The following is a 9,881-nucleotide window of genomic DNA, read 5'->3' on the forward strand; positions in this document are numbered from 1 at the left end:
GAGCGCCACTGCTCTGCAGTGAATGATGTGCAAGATCAGTTCCCAAACCTTTGAGCATGTTTTTCACAATAATGTGATAGCCTGCGCATTATCACTTGTCCAGCAGCAAAAGCATCAACGATCAGCTGGTTCAAAAATGGTTCAAATGGCTCACATCACTATGGGACTTAACTTCTGAGGTTATCAGTCCCCTAGAACTTAGAACTACTTAAACCTAACCAACCTAAGGACATCACACACATCCATGCCCGATGCCGGATTCGAACCTGCGACCGTAGAGGTCGTGCGGTTTCAGGCTGTAGCGCCTAGAACCGCTCGGCCACCCCGGCCGGTGATCAGCTGGAAAGGAGCGTACTAATGGTGCGCACTATATCAATCCATATCTGATTATTAATATTATGATTGTATGTCGTATTTTTGATACTACATTATTATTGCTGTCGTTGTTATACAGGAGGCGGTATCACCACTGCAGCCACGCTGCACAAGATGTCTTCCCAATGCGGGGTTGCTAGACGATGAGCAGAGCGGCTGCAACTAGCGCCTGATGCAGCGCTCAACGAGGACTCCCAGATCTTCTCACAGTCGTTGTCCACAGAATGTCTTCCCGACATTTCTGATCTGGTGTTGTTCGACTATGCTACAGTGAACCCATAGCAGCAGCCTGAATCTGAGTCTTGCAGGATACTTCTGTTCACCAATATGTTATTGATTCTAAAGGTGTGAATGTAGTCTACATCTACATCTACATCTACATGGTTACTCTGCAATTCACACTTACGTGCCTGGCAGAGGGTTCATCGAACCATTTTCATACTACTTCTCTACCATTCCACACTCTAATGGCGCGTGGGAAAAAGGAACCCTTAAATCTTTCCGTTCGTGCTCTCATTTATTTTATTATGATGATCATTTCTCCCTACGTAGTTGAGTGTCAACAAAATATTTTCGCATTCGGAAGAAAAAGCTGGTGATTGAAATTTCGTAAATAGATCTCGCCGCAAAGAAGACCGTCCTTGAACCTTCCTGGCAGATTAAAACTGTGTGCCGGACCGAGACTGGAACTCGGGACCTTTGCCTTTCACGGGCAAGTGATCTTGCAGGGGAGCTTCTGTAAAGTTTGGAAGGAAGGAGGCGAGGTACTGGCGGAAGGAAAGCTGTGAGGACGGGGCGTGACTCGTGCTTGGGTAGCTCAGTTGGTAGAGCACTTGCCCGTGAAAGGCAAAGGTCCCGAGTTCGAGTCTCGGTCCGGCACACAGTTTTAATCTGCCAGGAAGTTTCATATCAGAGCACACTCCGCTGCAGAGTGAAAATCTCATTCTGAAGACCGTCATTGTTTCTGTGCCTGCCACCCCGACTCGCGTATCATCTCATTGACATTCTCACCCCTACTGCGCGATAACACGAAACGGGCTGCCCTTCTTTGCCCTTTTCGGATATCCTCCGTCAATCCTACCTGGAAAGGATCCCACACCGTGCAGCAATATTCCAGCATAGGACGGACGAGTGTACTGTAGGCTGTCTCTTTATTGGGTATGTCGCATCTTCTGAGTTTTCAGCCTACAAAGTGCAGTCTTTGTTTCTCCTTCACCATAAAATTATCTATGTGGTCTTTCCAATTTAAGTTGCTCATAATTGTAATTCCTAGATATTTAGTCGAAATGACAGCCCTTAGATTTGTGCGATTTATCGTGTATCCAAAATTAATCCGATTTGTTTTAGTACCCATGTGGATGACCTATCACTTTCCTTTGTTTAGTGCCAACTGCCACTTTTCGCAACATACAGAATTTCTCTCTAGATCGTTTTGTAATTGGAATTGATCGTCTGATGATATTACTAGACAGTAAATTACAGTGTTATCTGCAAAGAATCTAAGGAGGCTGGTAAGATTATCACCTAGATCATTTATGTAAATCATTAACAGAAGAGGGCCTTCGACACTACCTTGCGGAACGCCAGATATCACTTCCGTTCTACTTTATGATTTACCGTCTATCACTACGAACTGTGACCTCTCTGAGAGGAAATGACAAATCCAGTCACATAACTGAGACGATACTCCACATGCACGCAATTTGATTAATAGTCGCTTGTGAGGAGCGGTATCAATAGTCGCTTGTGAGGAACGGTATCAAAAGCTTTCTGAAAATCTAGGAATGTGGAATCGATCTGAGATCTCTTGTCGACAGCACTCTTCACATCATGGGAATAAAGAGCTAGCTGTGTTGCACAAGAACGATATTTTCTGAATCCGAGTTGGCTACGTATCAATAAGTCATTTTCTTCAAGGTGATTCATAATGTTCGAGTACAGTATATGCTCCAAAATCCTACTGCAAAGTGAGATCAGTGATGTGGGTCTGTAATTCAATGGGTTACACGTATTTTCTTTCTTGAATATTGCTGTGACCTGTGCTAGTTTCCAGTCTTTAGGAACAGACCGTTCGTCAAATAGTGGTTGTATATGATTGTTATGAAAGGAGCTATTCTGTCTGCATACTCTGAAAGGAACCTAATTGGCATAGCATCTGGATCGTGAAACATGCCTTTCTTAAGTGAATTGAGTTGTTTAGCAACACCTAAGATGTCTACTTTTATGTCACTCACGCTAACAGCTGTTTTGGTTTCGAATTCTGGTATATATACTTCGTCTTCTTTCGTGAAGGAATTACGGAAAACTGTATTTAGTGGCACCACTATCGGTAACACTTCCATCGCTATCGCACAGTGACGGTATTGACTGTTTTCTGTCACTGGTGTACTTTACATACGACCAGAATGTCTTTGGGTTTTCTACCATATTTTGAGACAATGTTTCATTGTGAAAACTATTAAAGCATCTCGCATTGACGTCAGCACTAAATTTCGAGTTTCCATGAAACTTAGCCAATCTTGGGGATTTTGCGTTCTTATGAATTTGGCATGCTTTTTCCGTTGCTTCTGCAACACTGTCTGGCGTGTTTTGTGTACCATGGTTGATAACTCCCGCCACTTATTAACTTATGCGGTATGAATCTATTTATTGCTGTCGATATTGAATCTTTGAATTTCTGCCATATCTGGTCTACACTTACATAATTAGTTTGGAAGGAATGGAGACTCTCTCTTAGGAAGGCATCAAGCGAATTTTTTTCTGTTGTTTCAAATAGATATATTTTCCGTTTATTTATAGAGGTTTTGGTTGATATGGTTTTGAGCCTCGCTACAATGACCTTGTATTCACTATTCCTTGTATCCGTCATGACGCTCTCTGTTAGATCAGGATCATTTGTGGATAAGAGGTCAAGTGTGTCTTCGCAACCATTTACAATTCGTGTGGGCTCATGAACTAATTGTTGAAAGTAATTCTCAGAGAAAGCGTTTAGTACAATTTAGGAACAACAGCGATTTTGAAGTAGGTATAAAGGTAGAAAAGGCACAACCTATTGAAGATAAAGTACAGTATTCATCAGATGAGTGGAACTACCTATGCAGTATGTGGGTGTATACAGATCAGAAAACAATTGAAGAGTTTCATGCATTTCATATTCCTAGTTTCTGCCATTGGATTTAAGTTTTCAGTAGTTGATATGCGTGGTGAGGTAATGTTTGAATTAATGTTACCCAAGAATTCGAGTGTTCTGAATGTCTATGATCTATACCGTTCGCTACCATTGGCGGTAGACAGGCTATCATGCTGGCGTTAATATGTAAGAGGGTCGTGCTATGAATTTGTCGAGTTTTTCCGCATACAACAGTGTAATCATGGCCCAAGTGTGCAATGTATCAGTTTCTGCATTCCCCCTGTACGAAAGAGTGTACATGTCGAGCCCATTATGTCTGTAGCGGTTTAGTTTACTCTCAGTCCATTTTCTGTACTCATTGGACAGTTCGTTCCATTCAGTATATCCCGCAATTCTTCATCACTTGTACATATTATATATGAACCGGCCCTTCCTATAGCTTACCCCCATTTTCCTCAGTATTTCGAACATCTTGCACTATTTTACATTGTCGAACGCTTTCTGCAAGTCGACAAATCTTATGAATGTATCTTGATTTTTCTTTAGTCTTCAACCAACATGTCAGAATTGCCTCTCTTGTGCCCTCACCTTTTTTAAAAGCCAAACAGGTCGTCATCTAACACATCCTCAATTTTCTGTTCCAATCTTCTGTATGTTATCCCAGTCAGAAACTTGGAAGCATGAGCTGTCAAGCAGATCGTGCGATAACTCTCGCACTTGTCAGCACTTGCAGTCTTTTAAATTCTGGTGCTAATACTGGTTCCCTATATCTTCCCTATCGACTCCTCTTTCTCCTTCTACCACAATCATCAGATAAGTTTTGAATACCCGAGCGCAATTGGCCGTTGTCGACTGCTGTTGTGCACTGCTGCTATCACCACGTGATGGAATACTGGTACACATCTTGAAACTTCCTGGCACAGTAAAACTGTGTGCCGGGCCGAGACTCGAACTCAGGACCTTTTCCTTTCGGGCTCAAGTGCTCTACCAACTGAGCTACCCAAGCACGACTAACGCCCCGTCCTCACAGCCTTAATTCCGCCAGTCCCGAGATCGAGTTTTGGCCCGGCACACACTTTTAATCCGCCAGGAAGTTTCATATCAGCGCACACTCCGCTGTAGAGTGAAAATTTCATTCTCGTACACATCTTATTCAGCACCCGAATCCTAATTCATTTAGTTTCACACCCTCTTCCTTCCTATTGATATTCCTGGGTGTTTTATAATCTCTATGGTCTCTCTGTACAGCCTTTCATGGTATCCGCTTATGGCTGCCAGTACTTGGGTCCTATCAGAATGAATGTCGTGGTCTCCTGGCTGCAAATCACTTTCCGCAGCAGGTTGTCTGTTAGTCGTCCCCCTTCTGCAATTGCCTTTGTGCTATTCTAGTCGTCTTCTGACTGTCCTTTTTGTTGTACTGACGTGCACCTCACCCCAACTACGTGGAATCGTATAAATTACTGCTTTCTTTGGTGGTGTGCCGGCGCCCTTGACCACTTTTAGGTAAATTTGTGTCTACCAGGTGAGTTTGTAGATTAGCACGATGATCCGTTTCTTCAAGACTTTTTTTTTTTTCTATTGGGCCTGTTTTGTCCTTAATGAGACGCTGGAAAACTTTTGATTTCACATACGCTTCTGCATCGCTAAGAGCGTTTTCTTCTGACGCTTCTTACCTCAGCAAACAGATAACCATTGTTCAGCAATGCATTGGTGGGATTTTTAATTCTGCGTCAAGCAGTACTGGTTCGAAGATTCAGCCAGCGTTTTTATGATGCCTCCCTTTTGTTGTGAATGGCGGTTCGAATTCCGGTGTAGGTAACGGCCTGTGAACGTGGGGTTTCGGTCAATTGTGTGGTCTGAGCTAACATCTTCTTTCTTGAAAAATGCATACCAAGAAAATTTTATCTTCCGCCTGTCTCCTCCTACGTAGTAAACAAAAACTTGGGGTTAATCCCATTGAGATGGTTGTGAAAACGACCTAGTCCCTCTCTGCCATGCCTCTAGTAAACAAACGTATTATCCACGTAGTGTAACCTAATATTTGGTCCCCTGTTGGCAGTTTAAATGGTTGCTCCAACAGTTTTTCCATAAATAAATTCCCTATAAATTTGCTTAATGGGTTCCCCATAGTTACGGCATCCGTCTGTTCATACCACTCATCTTTCCGTTTCAAATACGTGTTTGGGACGGTATATTTAAACAGTTGTTAACACCTCATTTAGCGTAACCATAGTGAATAGTGATACCGCATAAAATCTGATTAATATGTCCTCCGACAGGATCACTGTGCACTTAATTTACTGATAAAATGCGTCGAGTCTTGATATACTAAACCGATCCACCTACATACAGTCGTAATAATGTTGTCGAGAACTTGGCGATCGAAAAAGTGGGCAAACTAATAGCATTCACTATAGGTCTTAGAGGAAGATATTTTTTGTGAAACTTTGGCAGCCCATAAAGTTTAGGAGGTAGCACAACTGACTTAAACAAACTTTTTTGTGGTTCTAATGGTTCTAAAGGCTCTGAGTACTATGGGACTCAACTGCTGAGGTCATAAGTCCCCTAGAACTTAAAACTACTTAAACCTAACTAACCTAAGGACAACACACACATCCATGCCCGAGGCAGGATTCAAACCTGCGACCGTAGCGGTCGCGCGGTTCCGGACTGTAGCGCCAGAACCGCTCGGCCACCAGCGGCCGGCAAACTCTTTTGCAAACTCTGGTCGACGGAGGACTTTTTCATCAAGCGCGTAACATTTTTATGAACTCTCTCAGTGGGGTCTTTACGCAGTTTGCTATACACCGGAGGATCTAGTAAGTCATTAATTTTACTTCAAAACAACCGTCACATTTCACTTACAGGCGGGTTTAATAATAATACTATCGTCCTGATTCAGGCGTCTTATAGCATTTCTCTCACCCACAGCTAAATTACTTTTTGGAGGCTTTGCGCGAGCTAGCACTCTTACAACTCCTATACGGATTTCTTCTGCTGAAACCGTGTCCACACTACGAATGCCTGCTTATACACCTAGATTGCTTACAGAGGATTTAAATCAGGCAGATTTGGTCACCGAGACATCAACGTGAGTTCTCTGTAATACTACTCAAACCAATGTACTGCGGTTCTTCCTCCGAGACACGGACAATTACATAGCTGAAAGATGACATCGCCTTCGGGGACGACTTCAAGCTTGAAGGGATTGCAGATGGCTCGCAGCTGTCAGGGTGTCTTCTATTACTACCACATCTCCCATGTAAGGGTAGAAGAATGTCTCCCAAAGCGTAGTACTGCTCCCACCAGCCCACATCCATGGCGTACTGCACGTTACGAGGCGTCGATGACCTCGATGGCGGCGTTTGGGGAAACCACCATCGACCTAGTGCAGCAACAATCTGATTCACCCTAAGAGCCGACACGTTTCCATTGATCGACTGTCGATTCCCGATGATCCCACCCCCACTGCAATCGTAACTGACGGTGTCATTGTGTCAACATCTGAACACGTGGGGGTGGTCTGCTGCGGAACTCCCCGTTCAACAATGTACAATGAACGGTGTGCTCCAAAAGCAGCATTGTGCTCTGTCGGCAGAGATGCCACGAATCACCATCTGTTCTACTTTACAGAGCAGACAAGTCTCCGAACCACATGTTCTGTGAGGAATCGTGGACATCCAACCATTTAGTTCCTACTGGTAGTTTCATCGTCCTGTCTCTTTCCGTAGATGCTCACGACGGTAGCACGTGAACATTCGACCATCTTTGCCATTTTCGAGACACTTGTTCACACGCTTTGCGTGATAAAAGACTGCCCTTAGTCAAAGGTGCTCGTCTCAATTGATTTCCCCATTTGCAGGCCATGTCTTCGTTAGGGTAATCCCCCGTCCGTGTCTGCTGCGCTTGCATGCTTCTGTTACCCCGTCACGTGTCCGTAATGCAACCAGGTGGTATCCAACATCGCGGTGTGTTCATAATGTTTTTGCTTAGCAGTGTGTATTAATGAGTTGATAGACAATATTAATAGTAACCTTAGTCTTTTTGCAGATTTCAAATTGGTTCAAGAAGTTTCAAATTGTTTTAAGTGTACGGGATCGAAAAACTATGCATTTCGCGAAAAGTAGAAAACTAATTGCTGGTTTATGTGGTTATAATACACAACTATTTGCTTTTGAGGACTTTTTATGTGCTTTTAACTGTTTTCGGGCCACTGCAGACTTACTGTGAGATGTAGGAGCTACGGGAACAATAAATGCACACAAAGTGTGATGGTTAATTACACTCGTGTGCAAAACTTAAGAACGAGGCACTTTCGTCTGATGAGGTGTCACTGACAAGTAAAAGTTTCTTTAATTGTGCTCTGGTATTTGAAACATGTAACGTCACGTCACTACGTGGAAGCAGGTGTAAACGGAATTTTGCTACAGTGAATAGCGAGACATGTTGTGAATCGAACACTCGAAGAAGCTTCTACCCCCTTGAATATGTCCTCAACAAATGTAGATGAAAAGTTGTGTTTTAATATATAATCCATTTGAGCGCGTCATAACAGTCCGGAACATTTTGTTATTTGTGACACTTCTGGTCGTGAATGTTTACATTTTACAGAAAGGTAATGTTTCAGCTTGTTAGAATAAAACTTGGTTGTTGAACAATGAAATGCGACGTTCCTTTTCCATCTAAAATTACACCTAAGTAAGCTTTTCAAGAATAAAATAGAAAATAAATGTATGCTACCCAAACATTTATTTTCTACCCACATACTTGCAATTTTTTTAACTTCAAATATACGGTGCTGTGTGATATTCAGTACGCACCGTGTCTCCTGTTATTGCGGAAATTCAACTGTCGCTGTAATTGTGGATGAACTAAAACTATATGATACGCAAGCTCCGCCACCTCTTAATTCTCAGTGTTACTGTTCCGCCAACATTGATCTGCTTTGAAGATGCAGTCTGTTTCATTTATTCTTCTGTGCATAAGTTTTCGGTGGTTACTGATTTCGTTGTACTGTTGTATCATAAAAGAGTAGCAGCAGTACCACATTTTCGACGAGAATAGAACTAGAATGCTGTATAATTTTGTAGGATAACAAGTTTCTATGAGTTGCATTTATGTTTAATTGTGCTGTATTCAAAGTTCAGTTGTGTCTATAAGACTTGGCAAAGTGACAAGAGCAGTGACCCGCCTATCGATTTTACTGTTTTAAAACGTGAGAGTGAAGTGAATATTTTTGCAATAACTGGGGCAGTGAAACGTAATCATTGATACGTCACTTGAACACATGTATTAATGAGTGAGCTACAAGAAATGTGGGTGTGCTGCTGATAATATACAAATACTATGTGGTGGTTTTGCGAAGTCTTAGAAGTTCAACTATGTTTAAGAAATCGAGTAACACAATAGTGATACAAGTTCCACCGACTAGTTTTATTTCGTACTTATTAGGAGATTGTAAGATATACTATTGGGATTTCGGTACTCACTGACCTTCTAGTGTGGACCTTTATTACTCAGTTTAAAGAGATAAATGAAAACAATAATGTGATCTGTAACAGTGTCTTACACTAACTCCTACAAATACCACTGAATTTCTAATGCAGTTCTATTAAAATTTGGCTAGTAAGGTATACTGTCTTTAGAAACACGACTAGCAAGTAGAGTTACTGGTGTGAAACTCAAGTCTGCAGCGACGAGTGAATTACTAAGTTGTATTCATAGAAGTTGAAGCTAGAAACTAATTTATGTAGTAAACAGCCCAGGAAGATGATCAATACAGCAAGAGGAAATCACAGTCGTTACCTATTTGCTATTGTTTTACGATATTTGTAAAAACAACAGTTCACACATATTCATGGTTTTCGTTGTGGGAAACAATAATTCATGAAACGACAGCCTTCTACAGTCAACGCAGAATTTACACTGTAGCAACTTGGCAGTGGCAAAGTGAACGCTCATGAACAGTACAACATCTGTAATTGTTTAGCAGTAGCTCTGTTGGTTAAAAGACGTTTGTTTTCAGTATCCAAAACAAAATACAAGCAACCAGAGTAAGTCTTTGCTTCGTGATCTATGATGAAGACTGCAGTGTTCAGTATAACTGTTTTGATAAAAAAATTACGCATAGTAATAGGCTTCGAGTAACACCAGGATGGGGTTCATGTTGCACTATGATGAAACAACAGCATAAAATTATAAGGAGAATTGAAGGTAAACTTGCAGGATGTGAGAAAATACTTCATGACCGTATTCACGATGGACGAATATCTGAGCAGCAGCGACGTTCGAAAGCCAGGTCAGCTATCATTCCACTCGAGCGTGTAGTTTCCTAGAGTGGGAGTAAATTTTTCGTGTAATATTGTTAGCCATTTTA

The 9,881-nt window shown here is 41.9% G+C and overlaps 1 non-coding gene across 1 annotated transcript; it reads left to right on the plus strand.

Annotated features, from left to right (window-relative positions):
• The first annotated feature begins 1,180 nt into the window (after positions 1-1,180).
• Trnas-uga lies at positions 1,181-1,255 on the plus strand. The gene has a single exon. It is a non-coding gene; the product is annotated as a tRNA-Ser (tRNA).
• The last annotated feature ends 8,626 nt before the right edge of the window (positions 1,256-9,881 follow it).

The sequence above is a fragment of the Schistocerca americana genome, chromosome 1 (genome assembly GCF_021461395.2).
Source record: "Schistocerca americana isolate TAMUIC-IGC-003095 chromosome 1, iqSchAmer2.1, whole genome shotgun sequence".
Classification (NCBI taxonomy): Eukaryota; Metazoa; Arthropoda; class Insecta; order Orthoptera; family Acrididae; genus Schistocerca; species Schistocerca americana.